We start from the raw sequence: 13,864 nt of genomic DNA, 5'->3' as shown, positions 1-13,864 counted from the left end.
TTCCTTAGATTTTTCAAAGTGAATAACATTTTCTTTATCTTTAGATGTATCATCAGATTTTCTCATTTTTAGATCTTTCTTGACTTCAAGAGGATCAGGTTCAGTTCTCTCAATAGATTTCTTAGCAGATCGTCCAAGAAAGAATCCAAGTCCAATCTTATCATAACTAGGTCTTTGTATAGATATTTGTTCTTCAATCTTTTCACTGTTGGCATATAATTTCTCAAGTTGCTGTTTAGTTTGCACCAATTCACCTTTCACAATAGTATTATATTTCCCTAATTCTAAATGTTCCAACTTGATAGATTCTAACTCAGATGTTACTTTTCTTAACTGGCATCTTAGATCTACATTTTTAGCTTTTATTTTAGAATCATTCTTACCTCCATTTTTCTTCAGACTTAGCTTAAGTTCTACTATTTTTAACTCATGTTTCAAAATCTCATTTTCTTTCTTTAGATCTTCAATATCATCATCACTTGTTTTCTCACTAGGTCCTTTTTTCTTCAAGTTATCTATCTTGTCCTTTAGTTTACCAATATAAGCTTTTACATCTTCATATCTATCCTTTAGGCCATCTCTTTCATTTGTAAGGAGATCAATTTTCTCAAGAGCTTCTTCAAGATTCTTCTTCAACTGTTCTATATCCATAGCTATTTTATTCAAGCTATTAAGCCTCTTCTAAATAACTAAGCTTTGATACCAATTGTTAGAAATAGATAATACTAAGGGGGGGGGGGTGGTGAATCAATATTTTTAATCTTTTTGCCCATAATTGGATATTATTAATTATGTTGCCACACGCATAAGAAAGTAAACCAATAATGTTGAATAGTATAAAAAAACCATAACATCAATAATAAAGAGAGCTCATAACACCATATTTTGTTAACTAGGGAAATCCTAGCCAAGGGAAAACCTCGATGGGGATGAGATGATTCACTATATAATGAATCCAGTTAAGGATATTTACCCTATTAGGAGTCTATGAAGAATGTATTGTGTTTCGAGTCCCTGTTAGGAGACTAGGCCTTGTTAGAAGCCTCAACCCTGTTAGGAGTTGCTTCAATCATGTTAGGAGTTGGTAGATCATATATAAATGAAGAGCCCACTACCCTAACATGTAACTATATAGTTAAGTTCTTCAAAAAATGGATATACATAAAATACTAGATCACTTGCTGTACTTCACAATTCTTTTGATTGTTAGATCTTCATACAAGCCCTTAGTAGACTATAGACAATCTTCCTTCCATTTTTCTTAATGTCATAATTAAGGAGTAACTATGCATTTATCAAATTGCATTTTATCTCACATTATCATATCATGTCTTTTTTTCACATCATCTCACACTTCACAAATAAAGTTCTTTAAATATATCAATCATATTAATAAATCCTTCCTTAGTCAACTCTCATGTCATCCTTAGAGTCATCTCATCAAGACTTAACAATCAAAATAACTCTTTATGTCGTACAACTCAATTTTCTAACATGCTCTATTTAGTACTGTGAAGTATCTACATCAACATTTCCTTCATAACTTAAACTCGATTATTCATACATACATGTGCACTAGTATACATCATCAATATGTCGTCATGCATCTATAGTCAACTACATAAGAGAATATTCTTTAGAAATATTTTGCTATGAACATAACTCATCATGCTACTATATCATTGTCCAATACTTAGACAATTTTCCATCACAAATAATCATAACTATACTGTAAAACATATGTTGCCATAAATGACAACCAAATATCTTATTTGACTAATTAGCCATATTACCAATACCATTACCTCTATTTCTATCTTCTCAAGATTTGAGTCTTCAATATTCTATATCTTAGGAAGATCACCTCCTATAGCTTCTTAATCCTCTTCTTATTCAGCATCATCTCCTTCCATATTTTCAATATCATCAATTTCTTCATCATCTTTTTCAACACCTCCTTCATCATCAATTTTCACAACCTGATCACTAGGTTTGTGAAGCCCATAAATGTTTTTCCATGCTATGGTGTTGGACTTCACAACTAACTCAATGTCTTTAGATAGGATAGGAAATGCATTGAATCTAGGAGTTAGCTTTGTTTCATTCTCCTTTAATGATTTCTTCAATTCTTTATTAGTGAGACTTGACATAAGTTGTCTGAGTGTTTTCTCTCTGATGTCCTTGGCAACAGTTAATGTATTCTCCCAATGATGTGATATTTACTTAAATAGAGTATTAGGAACTTTCTTTGATAGTTCCTATAGGGAGTATTTCCATTTTTCCATTTTAACCACTAGGGCTTCCTCAATCTCTTTTTTCTCTTCTTTTTTCCTTGTCTCATACTTAAGGAATTTAAGATCTCCCATACCTACTCCATTTTGTAGTCTAAATAATCTTTCTTTGAAGGTAGGGGAAGACCTCTTAAATATGATCTATTCTATTTCAGCTTCATCATCTCCAAGTTTTAGTTTCTTCTTGGATTTTGTTTCTCTTTTGGTGAACACAACATGGGATGATTTTGTAGGTTTTTTAATAATGACCTTCCCTTTCTTCTTGGGAGGCTCCTCCTCTTCACGTTCTTCTTCTTCTAAATTCTCTTCCTCTCTTTCTTCTTCATCAAGGTCATCTCCTTTTCCTTTAGTTATCAAGAGAGGGGAACTAGAAGATTTGGTGTTCTTAAGCATTTTTTCCACCTTCTTTCTTTCTCTTTTCACTACTTGGGGAAGCTTGATTTTTAGTTCAATTCTAGCCTTTACTTCCTCATAGGTTCAAAAATATGGAGCCTTGGGATCTACTGGATCATTCAAGAGAGCCTCAATTATGTCTACAGTGTCATCAATATTAACCTCATATACCAGAGGTTTGACCTATGCCACTCTAGGCCTGACTGCTTGGATATGAACCTTGTCATAGTCAATAAGAAAACTAATATCCTACTCCTAATACTCTACCAACTTCCTTGGTATTCTAAATCTTCCTTTAATTTTCTCTTTAGAGGAATCAAAATAGTTATCTATTGTACTTTCAATTTTTTTTTCCCCATTTTTGCTATAAATTCATTTATTTGATATAACACTAGTGTATCCTTCTTCCACACCATAATTCCTTTTGAAGGGAAACAAATTTTACACATAGAAAAATAAATAAGTCAATAGAGAACTGAACTTACATGGAATATTCATTGAGATTGAAATGCTTTCCATGGTCTTTTTGAATTAGCTCAATTGCAGATCGAAAAGGTGGAAGGATAGATTGTTCTTCACCACCTTGTAAGCCAAGTCAATAGCTTTGTAGGAAATGTTGTTCAAATAGCTTGAGCTATATATCTCATGTACAATAACATGGATGCCAAACTTAATTTCCATGTCAATTACTTTGTTCAACTTCATGCCTCTACAATCCCACTCGATAAGAGTTCTCTTAGCCAGTTTAACCTAACCTAGGGTTTTTGTGGTCTTTGCCTTGTTCAACATCAACATCTCAATAATTATGTGTATGATCTTCTTCATTATCAAAATAGGGTGATCCAACCACAAATACATGTCATGGACTAGGCTTAGGATGAACCTAATCCATTTCCCTTTGGAAATCCCTTAGAATATGTAATATGTGTGTTAAACCTTTCATCTCAAGATGCTTGTGCTTAGGTTTCAAAATACCATCCACACACAACTCATTGAATGCCTAGTTCATTTCTAGAGACCCCAATTCTTAAATTGAATAGTGATAAATGATAAGATATCATGAATAAGGAGTACCTTTGGGGGAATCTATAATTGTGCACCGGTAGGGTCGAGTGGTTCTGCAACTATTGGACTTAATTTGAATTTGGGAGCCTTGTAATCAACTCCTTTAATCAACATCTTTGAACCATTTTTCACCTGGCTACTAGAAGATGCCATTCACTTAGCTAAACTTTGAAAATAGAAGTAAACTTCAACAATTAAGTCTTCAAATCACTTGGGGGCTTTGAAATTTCTCTTCTCTCTTAGCTCTAAAAATTCATGGTGAAATTATTCGATCAATTTCCTCTTTTTTTAAAAAAAAAATATCTTTAAGATCACCATGAGTGCTTCATACAACTATTCACTTGGTAGCAAGTTGTCCTCCACTTAGTTTGGTCTTTAATCCTTGAAAGACATGTTCAACTCAAAAAGATCTCTTGGCTAGATAGGAACTACCAACTTAGAGAGAACTTCAAACTTGGTAGGGTTACCACTACTCAGTTTGAACTTGGTACTTGGTAGAGTCACCAACTTGACTTTTGCATCCAAAAATTGGTAAGGTTATGCGACCCAACCTTGGTCTGTAAGGTCTTCAACTTCCATCTTAACTCGGTGATCCTTGTACATCTTATATGTTGATATGGATCTTTTACTTGCTAATTGGAACCGATGTTAGATCTCCTCTAAGAATGATAGTTCCAATAATCTTCATACACAATTAGGTTGAAATGGTTGAGTCACCGAGCTCATTGACTTGGGTGTCAACATTTTCATTACTCTTATTATCCCCCTCAAGAGATTTCCTTACCCATTGCTACCTCATTTGTTTTCTGATATTGTCATCCTTATCTTTCTTTTCATCTTAACTCTTCCTCTATTCATATAGTTCTTAGCAAGATGTCCAAGTTCTGTACACACAAAACATCTATTTGTATTGTCTCTCTTCCTTATGTGATGTTTTATGAAGTTTGCTCCAATGTGCCCAAACTCACCACAATAGTGACAGCTATACCATGTACTGTAATCCCAACCAAATATAGCTTTGACAATTTGTTCTGCTTGGTTCCATTTCTTACTCTTGCACTTTGAAGATTTCTGTCCTTTTTTGTTGTAATTGTAACACTTTCCTTCAAACATGGGTTTCTCTATGCATTCACTTACTATATGTCCTAGTTTGTTGCAACTGTAACACTTTCCATTGAACTTTTATTTACCATTTCTCCAACACTTTTTTTTAATTTTTATGTATGACCTATTTTTTCACAATGACTACATTTAGGTCTTTTGTTCGTTTGAGCTCCTTGCTGAGAAGATTCACCTTCTTCTTTATATTCTAATCTAGCTTTACCTTTGTGTCTGAATTGAGTTCTCTTATCCAGCTGATTCATGCTTTCTTGTGAATTCATTATCCCCTCATTGATCTACTTCTCTATGCTAAGATCATTCTTTAATCTTTCATTTTTTTTTTCTCAAGTTGATAAGCTCTTGATTTCCATCATTGAGTTGATCAATCAGATCTATTTGATAAAGAGATAGTTGATTAATTTCATTATCCTTTTCTTCTATTCTTCTTTGGCTTTTTCCTTTTTTTCCATGACTTCACATAATTTGATTGATTGAATTTCTTGTTCTCTTTTCAACCTTTTGGCTTCTTCATGAAGAGTAAGATTCTTTTCAAGTAGATCTATGATTGCTTCATCTAAACTTCTTTCTTGACAAATATCTTCAATTCTTTCTTCAATGTAGATATTGTCATTCATCTGTGATGCAAGATCTTTTCTTCTTTTTAGGGATTGAGAGAGTTGCTCCTTCACTTTCTTGAGTTGATCCATGACCAATTGAAGATCTAGTTTTTCATTTTCAATAGCTTTCCCCAATCTATAGACTTCCATTGTCTTTGATCTTTTCTCAAGTTGCTAAACTTGTGATGTAGGAACCAATGATTTGATACTAATTTTTGTAAATGTAGTATATACTACGTGACTAAGAGGGGGGGAGGCATGAATCATGAACAAATAAAATTTATAATTTAATTCACCAATTAAATATTCACCATTTAATATGATCTAATTGCATTAATGGAACATTGAAAGTAATAAAACATTCATAAGAATTTGGCATAATATTTGGTAACCCATAAATCTTCCAAATAGGAAGTAAAACTAGGGTGGGATGATACCCACAAGCTTTATTACTGTAGTATAAAGTTAGCTTGTTAAAGCTTACAATTGACCACTTCTAGTGATCTGCCCTATTTGGAGCAATAAGGAATATTACATCTACCTTGTGAAAGGATTTATAACATACAATGAAGTATGCACTCTGTTAGGATATTTAGAATGAGATTGTTAAGTCCACCTTGTAAAAGGATTTGACTGATGCACTTGTTAGGATGAACTAGTGGTTGATCTCTGATCCACAACTCAGTTTTCTAAATGAGATTCCTTTGAATAAAAATGATAATTTGACTGTGATAGATAAGTCTCTACTTTTCTTTATACTTCTTGTAGCCTTCTTCAATTCACACTCATCTCCTTCTTACTTGTTCACATACTTGTTTTGGATATGATATAATACATTACATATATACCAATCCCTTAATTACTTTCTGGAGTTGGCTACAATACCAAATTATCATCATTCAGTAAGTCGACCCACTACTACAACTAGGGTTTTGAAGATAACTTGGTGATGTTCTAACACTCGACAAATACTGTCAACACTCGACAGACTCTGGCACTTGTTTGACATTAAAGCTCAAATCATAATGATCACTTTGAGTAGTAGGAACTTGGTCATCATGGTATGAGTCGATGAACATTGAGAAACTTGGTAGATAATGAATTACTCAGTTGACACTGTATGACTTGGTCAACACTAAATTTGCTTTAATAGCATTGCAAGCTTAGTAGATACTATAGGGCTTGGCTAACACTATACTCTATCTTAGATACTCAATAGATACTATGAATCTTAGCATGAACTGTAGTCTAACTGATTAGCTCAGTATTAACTAAAACACTTGGTTAACACTGTTAGAAGTATGGTAATCTTGGTAGCAACTGTAGAGCCTGGTAGCAATTAAATCAACTGAGTAAGTGTTAAGTCACTAATAGACAAATGATTTTTCCATAAGGTCAAAAATTATAGGTGTTGGTCAATTTTTTTTAATGATGATGCACTTGGAGGAGGCAAAAAAATGACTCAAACTGTTGAAAATGTAATGACAAGAAATTGACTATGAGGCCGGAGGTGGGGGGTGAATCAAGAGCCAATTAAACTTATTCACTTAGATTACTTCAGCCTTACTTCTTTAGATTGTATACTCCAATTTGATAAAGTAACAAATAAATCAACACCATTAACACTTTGACATAAGATTTGGTAACCCATAAACCCTCCAAGGAGAAGGTAAAATTTGGGTGGGGATGACACCCACAATGCTTCACTACTATAGTAATAAATTTGGCCTATTAGGGCTTATAATTGATCACTTTTGGTGATCTACACTGTTATGAGAATGAAGGACTATTATGTCCACCTTGTGAAAGGATTTTACAATACAATGAAGTATGTACTTTGTTAAGAGATTAAACAAACGACTGTTAGGTCCACCTAGTTAGAGGATTTGACTAATGCACCTGTTAGGATGAACCGACAAGATGATCTCTTCTTAGCAACTTGATTTGCTAAAATAAATCCTTTGAATAATATGATCTTGACTGTGATGGATGAGTCTTTTCTTTGCCCTTTATACTGCCTTGTATCCTACTTACTTAATCTACTCCATATTCGCTCCTTGTGTTCATATATATCTCATGTTACACAAATTACAGATTAGAAAAACTTATTTGTCTACCTTATATACCATTCAAATAAATTAGACCAAGTTAGCTCACATGAAAGTTATCTTCATAATAATCAAATTATACCTTAGTTTGGCCCAAATAATGATGCTTAAGAAATACTATGCATTTTCTCTTTTGGTGATGCTCAAGAAATATAGTGACCTTGAGTGATATTGTTTATTGGATGCTCAGATAACTCTATGACACTCGAGTGATACAAGAGCAATCTAACTTGAACTAGTTAGCTCAGTTCATATAGAGAACTTGACTAACACTTTGAACTTGGTTCACACTAGAAACTTGGTTTCCACTAACAACTTGAATAACTTAGTTTATATTGTGATCTCACTTAACATAGTATATCCTTGATCTTCTTAGGCTACATTGAAATTTTCTCTTTAATGGAAAGCTCAATTGCAGTATTAACTGACCTTCTTGGATAGATTAAGTGGTTTGTCACTAGTTGACAATATGTCTTGTCATAGGATCAACAATACCCCCCCTTGGAAGTGACAAAAATATTTATCTTAAGTAGTTCCATCTGAAATAAAAAAATTCTTGATCAAAAAAGAATTTCTGTCAATCTCCCTATTTGCATGTACTTGGTGATATAGCCTGGTATGAACTCAAAATTGTAGCTCGGTTACAACTTATCTAAATTTGGATTTTTCAAAATTATTTTTGTTTATATGTACATTTGATCATATATATTTCCTCTATAAATTTCTCCTTTATACATATTTCTCCCTTTTGTTTACATGTATATTTTTCCCCTTGTTTTTGTTACAAATGCCAAAACATATACTTACAAGGTAATACCAAAATGTGTGAGGAAATCATTACAAACTTTCAAAATTAAAGACATAGTTTTATTCCAATTTTCTTGTAATACCTTCAAGATGTGCAATTTAATCTAGATTTTAGCTAATAGCTCCATCATGAGATCTACAACTGAGAAGTTGGTGTCATGTACTAATGTGTTTGCATGTGCAATATGTTTTTGCATCACATTCATGTGAAGAAGTATCATCCTCTGGATATATGATATGGTTTCCCTTATTTTGGCTTCCTGCCTCAACAATTCTACCTATAAATTTGTTAAAACTTTGACCTTTATAAAATGATTCAAGTGGAACTTAGATCAAGTGCTAACTATATAGCACTGGTCTTCAAGTCTTCATCAATTTTGTGCAATTTGTCTTTTATTTCTTTAGTGAAAATTGAAGTATCACATAATTTTGTGAATAAGGAAACATCATTATTTACAACTCTTTCTCGAGTTCCAATAAGAGTGGATAGTTCCACTAGATCAATAGCAATTTTCTTTTCTATGTTCTCCAAAATTTTATTTTAAAATTTTATTTCTACTCCCTGTAGAAGTTTTTCTTGGCCATCTATGTCCTTATTGAATTTATGTACAATATCAACAAATTTCTCAATAATGGGGGCTTTATTATTGACCTCTATTTGCATAACATCCAAAAATATTTCCTTGATGTCTTCAAGAACCTTTCCTATGTCTCTTTCTATTCTCAACTTTCTCTGTTGTGCTCTCTTTCTTCATAGGTCACTTAGGATCTCCATCTGATCAACAATGAGATTGGATTGATCCCAATTACAAATCATAATCTCAGTGTCAAGGTCAATCTCATTAGAGATATTTTCCTTTTTCTTTCCCTTTGCACTGGGAGAAACTATGATTGCTTCTATCTTTTTCCTTATCCTTCTTCTCTTCTCCACTGGGTTGAATCTTAGTTTCTTATTTTCCTCCTTTGTTAACTTTTTCTTCATCTTTTGGTTTCTGTTGGGTTAAAGTTGTTTTCCTAGAGATAGATAGAATCTACAACTCAATTCCTACTTGGATGGATGGAAGACTTCATTCCTTTCTTTTCTAATTTATTTACACTTCATGTAGCAATGGGTTGGCTCAGAGTGGAGGGTAGAGATGAAATCATAGTATATGCCATCATTTATGTATAAGACTCTTCTATAGTTTGTACCTTCTTCTATGCCTTGAACCTAGGAGTCTATATATTCTCATGCTTTTTCATGGCCACCTTTATTTTTTCATTTGATAGGTTAGGAATGATGTTCTTTAGTGTTTTCTCTCTGATGTCCCTCTCTATTTTTACAACATTTTTCCATCTTTGTGTAACTTCCTTTAATAGGACATCAAGGGCTTGGCCCTTTAGCTCATTTGGGTCATATTTCCATTTGGCCATCTTTTCTACTAGAACATCCTCTATCTATTGTTGATCCTCTTTGCCCTTGGATTCATACTTGAAGTATTTGAATCCTGTCATATCACTTCCTTCTCTTAATCTCTTCACTTATTTCTCAAAGGTTTGTTGGGGCTTCTCTAGTTGGATGGTAGGATTTTTTTCTTCATCATCATCATCATCATCATCTTCTAAGGTTTCTTTTTCCTTTTGGACTTTCTTGTAGTTGCAATCATAGGAATAGCTATCTTCTTCAGTGTAGCTTTCTTGGGTGCTTTATGATCACTTTCCCTTTCTTCTTTGGAGGTTCTTATTGCTCATCTTCCTCTTCCTCTTCTTGTTCTTGTTATTTTTATTCACCTTTTCCCTCAACGACCATGAGAGGGTCATCTTTCTTTTCCAATTTCTTATTCAAGGTTTCCATGCTCTTCTTCCCTCTTTTCAAAACTTGAGGAGTCTCTATCTCTAGAGATATTCTGGACTTGGTTTCATCAAAAGTAGTGAAATATGTACCCTTTGGGTCAATAGACTCATTTAGAAGAGCCTCTATGATATCCCTTATATCATCTATATTCACCTCATATCCTAAGGGTTTTACCCATGCAATCCTAGGTATGACTTCCTAAATGCAAGTATTATCACAATCAACTAAGAAACAAATATCTTGAGTATATTTCTCAAACAATTTCTGAGGTATTCTATACCTATTCTGCATCTTCTCCTTGAAATTCTCAAAGTATGCATCCATGATAGCATCAAAATTTTCTCCAAACTCTTCCATGAAATCATTAATCTAATACATTATTAGTTTGTCCTTAATCTAGACCACATTGCCCTTGGATGGAAAGAAATTTTGAACATATATAGAAAAATAAACATAGAAAAAGAGATCCAAACTTACATATATTCATCTTTAATGCTCGAATTCTCTTCATGGTTTTTCCTAGTTGACTAAGATACAACTCGACAAGGTCAAAAGATAGATTGTTATTCACCACCTTGTAAGCCAAGTCAATTGCTTTGCAGGGAACACTATTCAACCTACTTGAGCTGGAGATTATGTGTGCAATGACATGAATCCAAAAGTTTATTTCCATGTCAATGAAATTGTTTAACTTAATTCCTCTGTCATACCATTCTACTAGGGTTTTCTTGGCTAGTTCACCATGAGCTAGGGTTTTAGTCATTTTGGGTCTATCCAACATAGGGTAGCTCATAACTTGGTGAACCATTTTCTTGGTGATCTTTATAGGTTTCTCTAACCAAAATAGACATGTTATGTAACTTTCTTAGAACATATGTGAACGACTTCACTTGAAAATTGCTTGATATATAGGGCATGTGTTAAACCGTTGATTTCTAGATGTCTATGTTTTGACTTTAGCACTCCATTCTCACATAGTGCACTATATGCTTCATTCATCTCAAACAAACCTAATTATTGAAAAATGCAGTGATAAAATGACCTAATATGATTAATTAACACTACCTTGGGAGGTATGACTAAATGTACTGCTAGTGGATCATTTTTCTCAATAATTGTAGGATAGAGTTTGAATTTTAGTACCTCATTATTGCCATATTTTTAGTCTATCCCTTTTAAGATTCTACCTTGAGAAATTTTCATTGAAATTATGTTCAATTTCTTATTTAGATAGCCCCTAGGTGGTTATCTTCTCTTCAAACATCCTAAGGTTTCCCTTTTATGTTCTTTCTAGGTTTTCCATATTCCAATTACCCCTTCTGCCTCCATGTAGGATTCATGTTGTTCTAATGCATTAAAGTATTAGGTGATCTAGGATTGGGAGGGTTTATTGGTTGAGTGATCTATCAATGAGAAGAAAGTTCTACTTTGATTCTGTAGTTTGGTTCCTACCACAAGTAAGTGTTTTCTTTGTATTCTATCCATTTCTTATTGTTTTCCATCTTTGGTAAACTTCATCAAGTGAGGCCCCAAAGAATGAAAAATAATGACATTTATAAGAGTATATCTAGTAGATTCATGATGAAAGGACTAAGAGAAGCAAAAATATGAAGCTAACAACCTCTTAGATTGAAGATCCAAAGCTAGAGTTCATTTCTATGTAGAGAAATAGAACTTTATGTTTTCAGTTACTCAACCTCTGGAAGCGAACAACTTCTAATGTGCTTCCAAATATTAACATGATATCTTGATCATTGATGATATCTTAGATCAAAGGCTATGATAAATAGATATGGGTATAAAGCAAGACAATTCATGCTCCATTCAAAAGATTTTACATGTCCAGTAGACATAGGTGTGGTGTTATAAAGAAGTTAATCTAGGTCCTTGATATGCATTACAACACCATGAATCCATGGTCAACAATCCATCTTGACGATATATAAGGAAAAGTGGCCAAAGTAAAGGGAAATGTTTTTGAGTGCTTCTCTCTTTGGGAAGCAAAGGTTGCCAAGTGATTTTATGTCTAATGGAAATATTCAAGGTTTCTTTTCCAGAAGACAAGGAAGGTAAAAAATTCTTAAACTTAATATATGGATATTTTGCAAAGACTCTAGAAAGATGCTTCTAATGGAGATAGCTACAAAGAGGAGTCCAATACAAAGGAAATAAAGTGCTCACATACTAAAGTCAAAGTTTTTTATTTGCATCTTCTCTAAGCTAAGTTGTGACATCAAGAGAAAAAATCTTGTGCAGAAAAGAAATAGGTAAATAACTCAAGGAATGATAAGAGTAGTTCACACATTGTGCCACCAAAACAAAGGAAATCAAAGGCAAAGGTAAGTCTATAGAAAAGAAAGGTAATGCCTCTTTCCCTGCACCTAAAGGATTTAAGTGTAAGACTTTTCTTTGGATTGTCAAGAAAGAGGGTAGTTCTCAATAAACTTATGTAAAAGGATCCGAAAAGGAAATTATCGCGCTACTATAGGAGATTGAAGTGATTTTATGGTGGTCAAATTTATGGGTTATCATGTGGGTCAGAATATGTTTCAAATAGCTGCTTATCCACATAATTTATTACAAATCTAACTATTATAGCTATTGATTATGAGTTACTTTGTTCATGTGGCACCAACAATCCAATTTCCAAATCTATATGATCACTATTTTTCTGAATGAGGTCCCTCATTCTACAATGACTATTTAGTTGAAATAATTACTTTCTTTGTGTGAAGTTATAAGCTAATGGTAGCTGGAGTTGTTGGGTTTGATCATTTGATTGGATTAGAGATTGAAATAAAGAAATTTTCTAATACCTCTTTCAAGTTTTATGATCTTGGTAATTTGCATAGAATATTAAATACCAAGCCCATCCATTCAATCACACAAAAGTTGAAGGAAAGTGGTTTAGTCAAAGCTATTGCTTTTCCTATGGTTGTGTGCATGCACAAGAATTGGTGAAGGAATTCATTGAAAGGTATAATCTAGAAACCAAGAAAATCTTATTCCCCAACCAATCTATTATTCTTTCAATAAATAGAGAATTGATTTCTGCATTGGGAATTCCAGTGAAGGAGAAGTACTATAACATAGACTTTTTTTCTTTTGCATCAATGTTCAATGAGAAGAAGACTCTAAGAAGAGAGGACATGTAGATAAGTTGGTTCTAGACTCCTTATTCCAAAAGAAGAAAAATGTCCAAGATTATCTTTGGAACCAATTTGAAGAGGGACATTGTGGATATCTTAACCCTATTGCTAAGATTAAAGGGTAAGGAAGAAGTCTTATACTTAATTGAGCACCATTTCTATCTAGTTCAGGTCATCTATGCTAAAAAAGTGCAAATTGATTGGCCCCAAATCATATGTGAAGAGCTAGCCTCCTAGCTAAATTTGGTGAAAGCATTCAAACAATTTTACATATGCTTTAGCCACAAATCGTCTATGGTCTAGTCTTACCAAAATTGAAGATTATGATGAGAACACTAAGGTGTATGAATTTTATCCTCATCTACAGCTAGAAAAGAGATTTGAAGAATACAAAAGGTTGAATGATGCCTTCACAATGAGGCTATGGCAGGAGTTACAATGGTTCCCTGAGCAAAGATTCTCACTTGAAGCTATATCAATAATGAGCCATTTTGGATGT

This window comes from Cupressus sempervirens, chromosome 10, assembly GCF_028749045.1.
Source record: "Cupressus sempervirens isolate cs-2001-9-10 chromosome 10, ASM2874904v1, whole genome shotgun sequence".
In the NCBI taxonomy this organism is placed as follows: domain Eukaryota; kingdom Viridiplantae; phylum Streptophyta; class Pinopsida; order Cupressales; family Cupressaceae; genus Cupressus; species Cupressus sempervirens.
Note: the sequence above shows the minus strand (reverse complement) of the source record.